The following is a 14,746-nucleotide window of genomic DNA, read 5'->3' as shown; positions in this document are numbered from 1 at the left end:
CAGCCCCAACTCTCAGCCCCTCCAGGGGCCTTGGCTGCACACACAGAAGGAAAACAGGCTCCTGCTTGGGGCTGGAGAGACCCCTCTGAAAGAACCACTGGTGTCTGACATCACCAGGCTGTGGTACCACCGCCGCCGGCTCCCTGTGAACCCGCTCGCCCTCAGCGCGGTGAAGCCTGGAAGACGAACCTCTCCCTCTTCTGTTCCGCCGTCTGCACAGTCGCTGTGGACCCGCGGCCCTGCATTCCCCAGGCTCAGACCCACCAGGCAGCGCCCCTGAGCTCATGGCTGGCAAAAGAACAAAGGCGTGGAAGAACAAAGGCACGGCGTGTTGAAGGCACAGTTTTAGAAGCTTTTTAAAGGCCTTTAACAAGCCGAGTTGAAAAAGCTGACGTGGTGAGAGAGGAAAGTGTGTGTGTTTCGGGAGGGATGAGGGCGAGGCTGTTTCCACATATCCCCAAGGGAAACCTGAGCCTCCCAATGGCTGATTGCAGACTTTACATGACATAGAATGGGGATTCATGTTTGGAAAATGACAACAAATTTATCCTTGAAACAAAACCCAGGGATTTTGCCTAAGAGGTGGAGAATAAAGGTTAATTACACAGAGCTGTTTCTCCAGATGTGATATAATACACGCACATATACACACGTACACACACATACACACACACGTTCTCCACTCCCCTGTTCCCCTAGACAATAATAAAGTATTTTATACTTTGGCCTGGATCCTTCCATGAATTTCTGAGTCAGCAATTATTCCCAGGTCCAAACCTCAATCTGGTTGCCAACTAAACGGGATTGGAATCTGGGGAGGCCATTCTGCCCTGATAGGGGAGCAGGAAGGGAGGGGGAATGTGCTGGACTTTGTGAAGTGGTCTTGTTCGTGTGGCACACATTGCACATTTATGGTCATTTTCATTGAAAAAAATAGCCTCAAGCTGTTCATTTGTTTTAAAAATCAAACCTTGGTCTCTCCTTGGTGAGGACAGATGCTGCCTCTGCATTTTTCAGCACGATTCACCACAATCCCTATCCCACCCCAGTGAAAACGAACGCCCCCACCTGCTGCTCAGCCACCTCTCCAGGTGTCCAGTTAAGTGGACCACCAGCGCCCTGGTTCCCAGCTCTGTCACGACCCTCCTGCTGCATCTGTGGGCACCCTCTTCTCCCCTCCCCAGCAGATGGGTGTGGAGGGAGGAGGGGGATATGCAGGTTCAGGGACCTGGGAATCAGAATTCCTAAACTTACGGGGCTTAGGGGGCAATATGGAAGCAATAGAGAGGTGATAAGGGCTTATCTTGAGACTACATTTATTTTAATTAGATTCTGTGCTTCTTTGGAGTACTTGGTGGTAGTGAGAGAAGTTGCCCCTTTGCTACAATCCTGGTTCATGGCCAAATCTCTCTAAGACAATGCTCTTATTGGTGTTTCCATTTCTTTCCTTAACACAAGGTCCAGAAAGAAGAGATAAAGACGAATGAGATGCCCTTGAACAGCCTGCGCACAGCTCGGTGACTCTGAGAACTGATTTGGGAGAGCTTGTATGTTCTACTCTAAGATGGTCCTAGCAAGGCGTGCTCTTTTTAACCACCCTCACCCCCAACCAAAATGAAATTCCAGTTCCTCCCTTAGGCAAATATTAGTAGGAGAGTTTTTGCAAATCACTCCACAATTGCTGCACACATAGAGAAATGGCTGCTTCACCCAGGCATAAAACATTGGGGGAAAGACCAATATACTCATCGTAGGTTTGCTAGAGGGCTCGCTTCTGGGTTTTAAAGACAATAGAGATCACATCCGTAAAAGCCTTGTGTGAGAACGCACCCTGTGCACACACAGCTGCACACTGTGGGGACTGACCACCTCCAGGTGGGCAGCACTCTGGTCCTCTGTTGGCCGCTGACCTCCCTCTGCTAAGGAGCCCTGCTCTGGTTCTGTTAAAGGCAACGATGCCTGTGTGTCCAGAGGAAAAGCAACTGTGTGCACGGATGGAAATGCCAGGAGAGTGCTTTGAAAGAAAGGAAGGAGTCGCACTCCAACTGTGAGAAGAGAGAATGGGTGTCAGCGGAAGAAACCCTGAGACCTCGGACCCCCAAGAAATGGGCAGGAAAGGGCTGTGGGGTACTTCATGGGGCCTGTCATGATGTCATTTCCTGAATTATAGGATTCTGCTTGATTTATCATTTTTAATTGAAATTCTTATGAAGATAATTGTAGATTTACATGCAGTTGTAAGAAATAATTCAGGCTGGGTGCAGTGGCTCACGCCTGTAATCTCAGCACTTTGGGAGGTTGAGGCAGGAGCATCACTTGAGCCCAGCAGTTGCCCAGCCTGGACAACATAGTAAGACCCATCTCCTACAAAAAAAATAAAAATAATTAGACAAGTGCAGTGGCTCCCAACTGTTGCCAGCTACTTGGGAGACTGAGGCAGGAGGATCCCTTGAGGCCGGGAGTTCAAGACCAATGTGGGCAACACAACAAGACCCTGTCTCCACAAAAAAACAAAACAAAAAAATAGCTAGGTATGATGGTGCCTGCCTGTGATCTCAGCTACTCGGGAGGCTGAGGTGGAAGGATCACTTGAGCCTAAGTGGCCAAGGCTGTAGTGAGCCGTGATTATGCCATGTCACCACACTCCAGCCTGGGCGACAGATGTTTCAAAAAAAAGAAAAGAAAAAAAGGAAAAAAAGAGAAAGGAAGACAAAAGAAAAGAAAGAAGGAAGGAAGGAAAGAAATTATTCAGAGAGATCTCTTTTACACCCTGCTTAGCTTCCCCCAATGGTTATATTTTGCAAAAACTATGGTAAAATATCACAACCCAGATACTGACGTTGATACACTCTGCTGATCTTAAATTTCCCAAGTTTTACTTAAACTCATTTGTGTGTATATTTATCTCTAGACAATTGTATCACCTGTGCAGGTTCATGTATCCACCACCACAAACAACCACATTCATCTCTTGCTTTACCCACCCCTACGTCATTTCAAAATATTTTATAAATGGACTCATATGCTATATAATTTTTTGGGATTGGAGTTTTTTCCACTTGGCAAAATTCCCTAGAGATTCATTCAAGTTGTGTGTCAATAGTTTGTTCCTCTTTTTTTTTAATTTTTAATTTTTGTGTGTACATAGTAGGTGTATATATTTATGGGGTTCATGAGATATTTTGATATAGGCAATGTGTAATAATCACATCGGGATAAATGGGGTATCCATCACTTCAAGCATTTATCCTTTGTGTTACAAACAATACCATTATACTTTTATTTTTTAATATACAATTAAATTATTATTGACTATCGTCACCTGTTGTGCTAGTGAATATTAGATCTTATTCATTATTTATGTTGTTGCCAATGACAGGATCTCATTCTATTTTACAGCTGAATAGTACTCCACTGTGTATATGTACCAAATTTTCTTTATCCATTCATCAGTTGATGGACACTTAGATTGCTTCCAAGTAATAGTTTATTCCTCTTTATTGTTGAGTAGTGTTCCACACTATGGATGGATCATAGTTTATTTACAGTCACCTATTGAAGGACATCTAGGCTGATTCCAGTTTTGGGCTATTACACATAAACTTGCTATGAATGTTTGTATGCAAGTTTCTGTGTGGCTATAAGTTCTCACGCCTCTGGAATAAATGCCCAAGGTGCAGTTGCTGGTTTGGATGGTAAATTGTATGTTTGGTTTAATGAGAAACTGCCAAACTGTATTTCAGAGTGGCTAGACCATTTTACCTTCCCATTGTGTGAGTGACCTAGCTTCTCTACATCCTTGCTGGCATTGGGTACTGTCACTATTTTTTATTTTAGTCAATCTGGTAGGTGAGTAGTGATATCTCATTGTGGTTTTATGTTTTATTTATTTATTTCTTTTTGAGACGGAGTTTCGCTCTTGTTGCCAGGCTGGAGTGCAATGGCGTAATCTAGGCTCACTGCAACCTCCGCCTCCTAGGTTCAAGCGATTCTCTTGGCTCAGCCTCCTGAGCAGCTGGGATTACAGGCACCTGCCATCATGCCCGGCTAATTTTTTGTATTTTTAGTAGAGACAGGGTTTCACCGTGTTGGTCAGGCTGGTCTTGAACTCCTGACCTCAGGTGATCCGCCTGCCTCAGTCTCCCAAAGCGCTGGGATTACAGGTGTGAGCCACCACGCCCCGCCTCTTTGTGGTTTTAATTTGTATTTCCACAGTGACTAATGGACTGAGTGTCCCTTCATGTGCATATTTACAATTGCTTTATCATATGTTTATGTCTTTTGCCCATTTTCTAATTGGATTGTTTGTTTCTTTTACTGTTGAGTTTTGAGCCTTCTTTCTATATTCTAGATACTAGTCCTTGGTCAGTTATGTGGTTTGCAAATGTTTTCCTCCCATTTGTAGCTTGTCTTTCCCTCCTCTTCACATGGGCTTTCTGAGAGCAAAAGTTTTGATTTTGATGTGGTCCAACTTTACATTTTCTTTTTATGGATCATACTTCTGGTGTCTGGTCTGAGAACTTTTTGTGTGCAAGTCCCAATGATTTTGTCCAAGGTTTTTAAAGTTTAATATTATGCTTTAAGTCTACGATCCATTTTGAGTTAATTTTCATATACATTGTGAAGATTAGACTGAGGTTCATTTTTTTTTTTTTTGCCTGTGGTTTTCTAATTGTTCCAGCACCATTTGTTGAAAGCAGCCCCTTTCATTGAATTAATTTTGTACCCTTGTCAAAAATCAGTGGAACGTATTTGAGTAGATTTTTTTTTTTTTTTTTTGAGATGGGGTTTCACTTTTGTCACCCAGGCTGGAGTTCAATGACACAATCTCGGCTTACTGCAACCTCCACCTCCCAGGTTCAAGTGATTCTCCTGTTAGCCTCCCGAAATGCTAGGATTACAGGTGAGAGCCACCACGCACAGCCGAGCGGATCTATTTCTGTATCCTCCACTCTGTTCCAGTGATCTGTGTGTCCATGCCGCCATCAATACCACACCATCCTGATTGCTGTGGCTATACGGTGAGCCTTAATATAAGGGAGAGTGTTCGCCTCCCATTTTATTCCTTTTTGTCAAGTTTGTTTGAGCAATTTGCTTTTCCATATAACTTTTTAGAAGAGGCTTGTCTATGTCTACAAGAAAATCTTGCTGGGATTTAAAAAAACAATCTCATTGGGAGATAATTCATATACCATACAATTCACCCATTTAAAGAGTCCAAGTCAATGTTTTTTTAAAGCATATCCACAGGGTTATGCAGCTGTGCAGAAAAGAGATAACACTGCAGGCCTGAGACTGCTCTTGTAGAAAGCTCTGCTGCCAAGTTTGGCCCTTGGCTAGGGTCTGGGAACTTGGCTCTTGGAGTGTTCCCAGTCAACCGCTAACTGATAAGAGTGGCTCCCTGTGCCTAGACTGTACAAAGAATATGGTTTATGCTGAACACCTGCTTTCCTTTTAGGAGTCTATAATGTTGGCATGTGCTAGACATAGGGTGCTTATGTGACCAGCTTTCAGTAAAAACTGTAGGTGCCGAGTCTCTAATGGGCTTCCCTGGGAAGAAACCTCAAACACATGTTGCTGCATTTCATTGCTGGGGGAGGAGTGAACTTTGTATGATCCCTCATGGGGGAGGGGAGAGCACACAGGAAGCCTCACATGGGTTCCACCAGACTCTGCCTCTTTTTCCATCATGATCCTGGGTATCTTTACTGGGTCACTGTCATAAATCTTAGCCATGCGTACGATTATATGCTAAGTCCTGTGAGTCCTTCTACTGGATCTCTGCAAGTGGAGGTGGTCTTGGAGATCCCTAGCGCAGTGGTGAGATTTGCTAGAATAACCTGAATTCACTGAAGTACGGCTCAGAGAAAAAGAAAGGGCAGTTTGATTGTTCAGTGTGCACACATTTAGGATGGTTATGTCTTCCTGGGGGATTGATCCTTTCATCATTATATAAGGTCCTTGTTATGGTTTGAATATTTGTCCCCTCTGAAACTCATGTTGAAATTTTTTTTTTTTTTTTTGAGACAGAGTCTCGCTCTGTCGCCCAGGCTGGAGTGCAGTGGCACGATCTTGGCTCACTGCAAGCTCTGCCTCCCAGGTTCATGCCATTCTCCTGCCTCAGCCTTCTGAGTAGCTGGGACTACAGGCACCCGCCACCACGCCCAGCTAATTTTGTTTTTGTACTTTTAGTAGAGACGGGGTTTCACCGGGTTAGCCAGGATGGTCTCGATCTTCTGATGTCATGATCTGCCCGCCTCGGCCTCCCAAAGTGCTGGGATTACAGGCATGAGCCACCACGCCCAGCCCTCGTGTTGAAATTTAATCCTCAATGTGGCAGTATTGAGAGGTGAGGTCTTTAAGAGGTAGGTGATTTGATCTTGAGGGCCCTACCCTTAAGAATTCATGGATTCATGGATTAATGGGTTATCATGGGAATGAGACTGTTGGCTTTGTAAAAGAGGAAGAGACCTGAGCCAGCACACTCAGCCCCCTTGCCATGTGATGTCCTGGGCCACCTCGGGACTCTGCAGAGGGTCCCTGTCAGCAAGAAGGCCCTCACCGGATGTGGCCCCTTGAACTTAGACTTCTCAGCCTTCATAACTGTAAGAAATAAATTCATTTTCCTTATAAATTACCTAGTTTCAGGTATCCTGTTATAAGCAACAGAAAATGGACTAAGTCAGTCCCTTTTTGTCCCTAGTAATTTTCTTTGCTCTGAAGTCTGCTTTATTAGATATGAACATAGCCACTCCTGCTATCTGTGGATTAATGTTTGCAAGTTACATCTTTTCCATCCATTTACTTTCAACCTGCCTATGTCACTGAATTTGAAGTGAGTTTCTTGGCAACAGTATATTCTTGAGTCATTTTTTTCTTTTTAAATTCACTCTGCCAGTCTTGTCTTTTGGCTGATTATATAAGATAATTTACATTTAAGGTAATTCTTGGTATGTTAGCACTTAAGTCTGCCATTTTATTACTTGTTTTCTACTTGTTTCCTTTGGTTCTTATTCTTCTATTTCTCTTTTCTTGCCTTTCTGAGGACTAAACAGCATTGAGGACTCTATCTTGATTTCACTGTAGTATTTTTGAGTACATCTCTTGGTATAGTTCTCATAGTGGTCACATGAGTATTACAATAGACACGTGTGACTTACCAGTCTGTTGTTGGTGATGTTTCACCACTTTGAGTGAGGTGTGGAAATCTTTTTTCCATTTAGGCCTCTTTATCTTCCCCACTTTTAAATATCATTGTCTCAAGTACCAGATGGAGGCCTGATTTTTGTTTCATCAAACATGATTCATAGAACTTGTGACGCAAAGGACAGTGTATTGTATGTATCCCATATTTCTGCTCTTCCCATTGTTTTTTCTCTTCTGACACTCCAACATTCCTTCTATTATCATTTCCTTTCTCTTTGAAAAACTTTCTTTAGCTGATCTCTAAGGGTGAGTCAGCTAGTGGCAAATTCTTTTGGTTTTTCTTTGCCTGGGAATATTTTTATTTCCCTTTCATTCCTGAAAATAAATTTGCTGGATGTAGAAATTGTGGTTGACAGTTCTTATCTCAGCCCTTGAAACCTTTTGTGCCACTTCCTTCTGGCTTTCTTGGTGGTTTCAATGATAAATGTGTTGTCATTCAAATCACTGTTATAGGTAATGTGTTATTTTTCTGCCTGCTTCCAGGGTTTTTTTTTTCCTTTGTTTTTTGTTTTCAAAAGCTTAATTTTCAGAGCCTTTGTGGTGTTGTTTCAGCCTGCTTGGTTTATCTGGTGCCTCTGGGCCTCCCACTGGTTCCTGCTGGTGCTACCTGAGGAGGGAGAAGGGTTTCCCCGGGCTAGACCTTGGGACTTCTCTCCATGAGGGAGGTGCTCCTCCTACTGATGCTCCTGGTGGCCTCTAGGGAGCGGAAGAGTGTCAGTCAGGCTGCAGAACAAAGAGGCTTCCTGGACAAAGAGGCTTGTTGAAGCTGGGTCTCTCTAGGCAGATCGGCTCACACCCTCAGTATCTCTTGATAGAAAAGGAGTGTCTCAGACCCAGGAAGGAAGGAGAGTATTTTCTCTATTAACCACCCCCAAAATTATTTTGCCTGATATTATTAGAGCAACTCAAGGAAGGAAGAATGGATCTACCTGGGTTGCCTTCTCTTCCTACTTCAGGCTTGGAAAACATTGAGTCTGGGTTTCAGGGTGCAGGGCGGGGGATGCAAGATGCTCTGCTGCGGTGCTGATTGTACAGTCCTGGGTCCCAAACCAGCTCACTCTCTTATCACCACCTTTCGGAGTTTTCCTTTGGTTGCCTCTTGCATTATTTCCAGGGTTTACAGTTGTGCTTAGTGTGGAGGGGCATGAAGAAAGAGGTTCATCTTGTCCCAACCAGAAGTCTCCACTATCGTATTTTGACTGATCATATTTTGAAGTATTAGGCACAATAATATAATTAAGCATTCCACTCACTAGTAATATTGGTTCCTAATGTATGTATGGTTTGTTTTCAAAAAGCATCTGTGGTAGCTTGTATTACAAATCATGTACAGGGAACAAGGTGGTGTAGATTCACCTTCCTTTCCTGCCTCTAATACAACTAAATATTTGGAAATTATTCTACTGACAAGGATAGAAGAGCTCTGAAAGCTGGAAAGAAGAAGGTAGACTGGGTAGAGACGACAGGAGTAGAGAAATGACAATGTGGTGGGTTCCCTGGGTTTTCTTTTTGTCTTCCACACACCCCTGGACTGAGCACTGGAGAAATGTGCAACACAGTCTGTTATGTCAATAGGCGTAGGCATAAAATCCCAAGAAAAGCCTGCACTTTGGCCAAAGGACTAGGAAAGGGAAGGGAAGTCCAGTGGAGACCTAGTAGGGGGCTGCAACCCTCTTTCCACAACCAGGGCATGGACTGGTGACCCATCTGCCCACAGTAGCAGCTTCAGAGTTCTGGTAGACTGACCTCCATGCTCCATACACCCACACCCAGAGCACTGGCAGGCAGGCAGGCTCAGGATCAGCCTGCCTGCCAGTGCTCTGGGTATGTGTATGTAGGGTCCCTACTGTCCACCTGCATGCATAGTAGTGAAGCCGTGGGTCAACTCAATGCCCATTCCACATGTGGAGCACTGAAATGGCAGGTCATGCTCCCCACATGACAACATTGGCAGAGCCTGATGCCTCCCTCCTTACACCAAAGGGCATAAGGAGACCCAGGCCCAGCCACTCTGGCTCTCCCCACTCTCCACAGAAAGTGGTCCATGGAAGTGGGTTGAGCCCCTGCAGGTGGCACCAGTAGGGATTAATCAGAAGTCTCAGCAGTGCCAGAAGAATGAAGCAGACAAGAATATCATGCAAAGGCTCAGGAAAATGAGCTGGCATTGGACCCACAGCCCATAAAATTATGCCAGAACCTACACACTAAAGCTAAACAGGGCGACTGCCTTCTGTCTAAAACAGAAGATTTAAATAGGATCAAGAGTCTCCTCACATAACCAAAATTCCCAGGATACAATGGAAACTCACCCATAATCCCAAAGACCAGGTAAGTCACCATTTGAATGAGAAAAGACAATCAACTGATACCAAGACTGAGGTGAATCAGATGTTGAATTATCTGACAAGGATTTTCAAGCAGTCATTATAAAAATGCTCCAAGAAATAATTGTGAATTCTCTTGAAACAAATGAAAAAATTGAAAACCTCAGCAAAGTCATATAAGTCATACAAAAGAATCAAGTGGAAATTATGCAACTGAAAAATACAATAACTAGAGTAAAAATACTATATGAATACCATGAAAAAATCATGCAGACATGATAAAATAAATACATCAAAGTACAGATCAATATGCTTAGGAGCCCTACTGAATGTTTACTGTGTGCCAGATGCTGCACTAAGCATTTTCCCTGTATTAATTAATGTAATCTCACAACAGTCCCATGAAGTAGATACTGTTATCCTTAATTAATGGATGAGGAAACTGAGACACAGAGAGATTGAATGACCTGCCTAAGATCACACAGCTTACTAGCAGTAGAGCCAGGCAGTCTGTTCCAGTCTCTGCTCTTATCCACATGTAGTATTGCATAGTGTGCTGCTGCCTCTTGGGAGAATTAAAATGATTTAAGTCATTCATCTCAATGGGATGTTTCTTCCAGGGCTGCCACAAAAGCCTCTCCCTAGTCTCTCTAACCTCTACCTCACCTCTGTGTTCAGGTTCCTCTCCTCCCACCCTCCTGCTCACCCACTGAAGTCCACACTCAGACTTTCTTGCTCCTTGAACTAATCTCTGCCTCAGGTCTTTTGCACAGCCCTTTCCTCTGCCTGGAACGCTTGTTCCAGATCTTCACTTAGCTCCTTGACTGGCACTCTGTTCAAATGCTGTTGTCTCAGGGAGGCCTCTCCATGACTCCATTGTATTGTCTTCAGGTCACATCTCGAGATTATTCCTTTTTTTTCTGAGACAGGGTCTTGCTCTGTAGCCCAGGCTGGAGTTCAGTGGCATGATCATAGCTCACTGCAGCCTTGACCTCCTGGGCTCAGGTTACTCTCCCACCTCAGCTTCCTGAATAGCTGGGACCACAAGTGCACCACCATGCCCAGCTAATATTTATATATAAATATATATTAAATATAAAATATTTAATTTTGTATTTTTTGAAGAGATGGGGGTCTTGCTTTATTGCCCAGGCTGGTCTCAAACTCCTGAACTCAAACAATCTGCCCATGTTGGCCTCCCAAAGCGCTGGGATTACAGGCAGGAGCCACTATGCCTGGTCTATTGTCCTTTTTTATTCTTTTTTCCTAACTAAGCTAACAAAAGGAGAGACTTTGTCTATCTTCTTCACTGTTATATCACCGGTAGCTAGAACAGGCCTGACTTATTGTAGGAACTCAAATGAATGAACAAATAAGTAAATGGCAGATGAGTTATAGAGTTTTCATTACCTGAAAACCAGAGAGATAAACTTATTTATTTTGAGACCTAATTTTTATGAGGAATTTGTCACACAGGTCCTTATATAATAAAATAGACACTTTTCATCAGTACAGCTCATTAACAACAGCATACCATTTCTTATACTTCTGCTTTCTAAAATACACTTTTAGTATGTCCTGAATGTGGCATTGGTAGTGAAGTTATCCTTAAATCTTAACGCTTTAAAAAAAAAATCTTTTAGTTGGCCAAGACTTTAAAGTTGATCTATTATTTTTGTTTGTTTTTGTTTTTTGTTATTCTTTTTGAGACGGTGTCTCACTCTGTCGCCCAGGCTGGAGTGCAGTGGCGCGATCTCGGCTCATTGCAGCCTCCACCTCCTGTGTTCAAGCAATTCTCCTGTCTCAGTGTCCCAAGTAGCTGGGACTACAGGCACACGCCACCACACCTGGCTAATTTTTATATTTGTGGTAGAGATGGGGCTTCAGTATGTTGGCCAGGCTGGTCTCAATCTCTTAACCTCGTGATCCACTCGCCTTGTCCTCCCAAAATGCTGGGATTACAGGCGTGGGCCACCGCTCTCTGCCAAGTTGATCAATTATTAAGTATATGCTGAGCATAGAGTACATGAATAACACCTGTTGCTGGGCTTATCTCATGACCAGCCGATGTCACTCTTGCCTTTATCTTTGTCCTCTAGCAGTCCTCCTCTTCCTCACCGATGATAAAGCCTATTTTGATTCCCCCACAAAGGCCACTCCTAGCCCCTCTCTCTGTGACATCGGAAACAAACAGAGTCCCCGGGACAATAATGGTCTCTCCCCTCTGAGTGCCGACTGCCTGCCTAGTTACTTGTTTTCCTGGAGCATGCAGGGCTCTCCAAATTGCCTGTTAGTTAACTGACTGCTAGGTGCCAGGGGGTGGGGGTGGGGGGGGCACAAAATGGAATGCAGGATCTACACCCAGCCTTTCAGGAGCCTACAGATCAGCAAGTGAGAGGACACATTCGCACTAGGGATGTTCTAACAGTCACTAAAATAAATCTCTCATTATAGCTATTCCTTTTCCTAGCTCCTCTATTTTTGCCAATGTAACTTTTCCATCCCTGTGACTAAGAGATGAATAAGAGATGTAAGAGGAAGAGCTGGTTTAGCACAGAACACAGTGACTTTATTTGAGGTTGAGTTTTAGGTTTAGGTGGGACAGGCTTGACTGAATCATCTCTGCTCCCTTCTACTACACTGACTCGACCAACTGCCAGATCCTGAAGACCCTGCCTCTAAGAGGTCTCTCAGACCTGCCTCCTGTCTGATTCCAGTGTAAATCTGAACAACGGCAGCAGCCCTTGGGCCATCTCCAGGCTCGTTACCCTCTCCTTTCCCAACTCTTCTTCTTAAACCCCAATGCTGAATTTTCAGTTCTCCAATAGCTATTTCAGTGCCCACTCTGGGAATATGTCCTTGTTCCCACAGCTGTAACAAAATACCTTAGACTGGGTACTTTATAAACAAAAGAAATTTATCTCTCACAGTTCTGGAGGCTGGGAAGTCCAAGATCACGGTGCAGGCAGATTTGGTGTCTGGTAAAAGCTTGCTCTTTGCTTCTTCTTCTTCTTCTTTTTTAACATACTAATTGTATACATTTATGGGGTACATGTGATATTGTGATACATGCATCAGGGTGTTTAGCATATCCATTACCTTAAACACTTATTATTTCTTTGTGTTGGGACATTTCAAATCTTCTAGATATTTTGAAATACATAATATATAGTCACCCTACTAGGCTATCAAATACTAGAACTTATTCCTTCTATCTAACTGTATGTTGATATCCATTAATCATTAACCCACCTTTCATTCCTCCCTATTCTCTCCAGCCTCTGGTAACCACTATTCTACTCTTTGCCTCCACAAGATAAACTTATTTTAGCTCTCTCCTATGAGTGAGAACATGCAATATTTGTCTTTCTGTGTCTGGCTTATTTAACTTAACATAACAAACTCCAGTTCTTGCTCTCTGCTTCTAAGATAGTACCTTGTTGCTACATCCTCATGTGGCAGAAGGCAGAAGGATGACAGAGATGAACACTGTGTCCTCACATGGCAGAAGAGACGAAAGGGCCAGCTAGCTCTCTGAAGCCTCTTTTACAAGGTTATTAATCCCATTCATGAGGGTGGAGCCTTCATGGCCTAATCATCTTGGAAAGGCCCCACCTCTTAATATTGTTGCATTGGGGATCAGGTTCAATGTGAATTTTGGAAGGACACAAACATTCAAACCACGGCAGGACAGAAACAAACAAAGCACCATGGTTTCTGCCCTTGTGGATATTCCCTTCTATTTCTCAAAGGAAGCCTCCAAAGGACTTGTGGACACCCCCCACCGCCCAGCCTGGTAATCTAGGCCCCCTGAACTTTCCCTCCAGATTCATCTTCTCCTACTAGAGCTCCATGCATGCCTGTACAGGACGAAGCCCATGCCTTCATGTACCTTTATCTTTGCTCCCCTAAGCCTGGATGTCCTCTGCACTCCTGCCCCCTTCTCCGACACCACCTGTCAAAATTCTAATCTGTTCTTCATTGCTTCACTCAAAGCCCAACGCCCTTGTAGGCCCTTCATGGTCACCTACTTAAAATGTGTGTTCCACATCTTTGAGTTCTTATGGTACCTTTTGTACCTTTCTGACACTCGTCATGTTATATTTGAGGATCAAAGTAAATGGACATCTTAGCCTCCCTCTTAAGCTATCAGAGAAAAGGGTCCTTGTCTTACCCATACTGGAGGCTCCTCATCTCTCTACCACAGCAGCTGCCTCATACATAGGATGCTTTATACCAAAGGTAACCATATAATTCATTTTAATTTATTGTTCAAACTAGAACACCTTTGAGAGTGAAAGGAGCACAATTAATAATTATGCAGGGCTCCAAGTGAAATTGATATTGTCCTTGGCTACTTGGATATATGATCATCTTTTTATGCCAAAGAAGGCTCAAATAGCAGGAATGCTGGTTGTATGGATGGACAGTGATCAGCATGAAGAAGTGGAAGAAGGAGCTTTCCTGTAGCTGGCATTGTTGGGGATGGTCCCATGGGGCAGATGGTCTCTGAGGTATGTCCAGAAGGTACGGATGGGATTCAGGAAGGTCCCATTAGATAGAGACAAGAAGAAATGGCACTATGGAAGGTTGGATGGTGGGAGCAAAGGTGTACTGCATTTGATATGTTCAGGGAAAAGTGAGTGTGGCTTAAATTATGGTTGATATTGGGGAGAAATAGGCAACACGGTTGGAAAGTGGAGTCAGAAGGAACTTGGCTAACACTAGCCTAGGGTTGGTCTTTATCCAGGAGGTAAGAACAAGCACTCACGTGCTTCTGAGCAGGAAAGAGACAAAGCAAATGTAGAATTTTAGGAGGATTCATCTGGTAGCTGTGTTTAGAGCAGGGAGAGGCTGAGGAGGGGGAGGCCATATGGGATCACTGGAAATAATTTCAGTGTAAGATGACAAAGGATTAAAGGAGATATTGGTTACCAAAAAGAGTGAGTTCAGGAGAACTTAAAGAGAAAAGTTAACAAGGCTTTGTGACCCACAGGGGTCAGGGGTGGCTTTGGGATGACACTTTGTATAGGTTCTATCTGTTGGTATCAAGATTGAACTAAGAAAATCAAGGGGCAGAGACAATTTGGAGGAAGAGGCTAAATTTAGATTTCCATATGTTGAGGGTGAGGTACCAGTGGGTCATCTAAATGGAAATGTCCAGTAGAGAGCCAGGGAGGAATGCCTAGGATGTGGGCAAGGTCAGGACCAGTGAG

At 43.7% G+C, this 14,746-nt stretch overlaps 1 protein-coding gene across 18 annotated transcripts in view; it reads right to left on the bottom strand.

Moving 5' to 3' along the window:
* LOC129028744 (DNA-binding protein RFX8-like) overlaps positions 1-14,746 on the bottom strand; it is a 76,854-nt gene that overhangs the window by 37,249 nt on the left and 24,859 nt on the right. The window lies entirely within an intron of this gene.

Source organism: Pongo pygmaeus, chromosome 12 (genome assembly GCF_028885625.2).
Source record: "Pongo pygmaeus isolate AG05252 chromosome 12, NHGRI_mPonPyg2-v2.0_pri, whole genome shotgun sequence".
Lineage (NCBI taxonomy): Eukaryota > Metazoa > Chordata > Mammalia > Primates > Hominidae > Pongo > Pongo pygmaeus.
Note: the sequence above shows the minus strand (reverse complement) of the source record. Positions and strands in the feature narration are given on the sequence as shown.